The 665-nt window shown below is 48.1% G+C and overlaps 1 non-coding gene across 1 annotated transcript; it reads left to right on the top strand.

Moving 5' to 3' along the window:
* Positions 1-360: 360 nt before the first annotated feature.
* On the top strand, positions 361-427 carry TRNAL-GAG (transfer RNA leucine (anticodon GAG)). The gene has a single exon. It is a non-coding gene; the product is annotated as a tRNA-Leu (tRNA).
* Positions 428-665: the final 238 nt, after the last annotated feature.

Genomic DNA, 665 nt, shown 5'->3' with positions numbered 1-665 from the left:
CTTTCTAGTTGGAGATGCTGGGGGTTGAACCTGGGACCTTCTGCTTACCAAGCAGATGCTCTACCACTGAGCCACTGTCCCTCCCCGACGGGAGGTTGCAGGGGGGTTGGACTAGATGACCCTGGAGGTCCCTTCCAACTCTGTGATTTTGAGTCTGGGCCAAGGTCTCACCCTTCCTGGTAAAAAAATCTCTAAAGCAGGGGTGTCGAACTCATTTGTTATGAGGGCCGGATCTGACCTACATGAGACCTTGTCAGGCTGGGCTGGACCATGTTGATTCAGGCCATGTGTGGACCGATTTAAGATTAGGTAGCAGAGATATAAACTTTTTAAAGGACACAAACACAAGGGGGGAGGGACGGTGGCTCAGTGGTAAAGCATCTGCTTGAGAAGCAGAAGGTCCCAGGTTCAATCCCTGGCATCTCCAAAAAAGGGTCCAGGCAAATAGGTGTGAAAAACCTCAGCCTGAGACCCTGGAGAGCCGCTGCCAGTCTGAGAAGACAAGACTGACTTTGATGGACCGAGGGTCTGATTCAGTAGAAGGCAGCTTCATATGTTCATATAACTAAACATTTTTTTAAACTTAAAATAAAACATGCTTAAAACATTAGCACTCGTTCATCTTAAAGGTGCTTTCTTTGCATTTCTGTCATGGGATCCGGGGA

This window comes from Heteronotia binoei, chromosome 20 (assembly GCF_032191835.1).
Source record: "Heteronotia binoei isolate CCM8104 ecotype False Entrance Well chromosome 20, APGP_CSIRO_Hbin_v1, whole genome shotgun sequence".
In the NCBI taxonomy this organism is placed as follows: Eukaryota; Metazoa; Chordata; class Lepidosauria; order Squamata; family Gekkonidae; genus Heteronotia; species Heteronotia binoei.
This window is presented reverse-complemented; position numbering and strand designations above follow the sequence as displayed.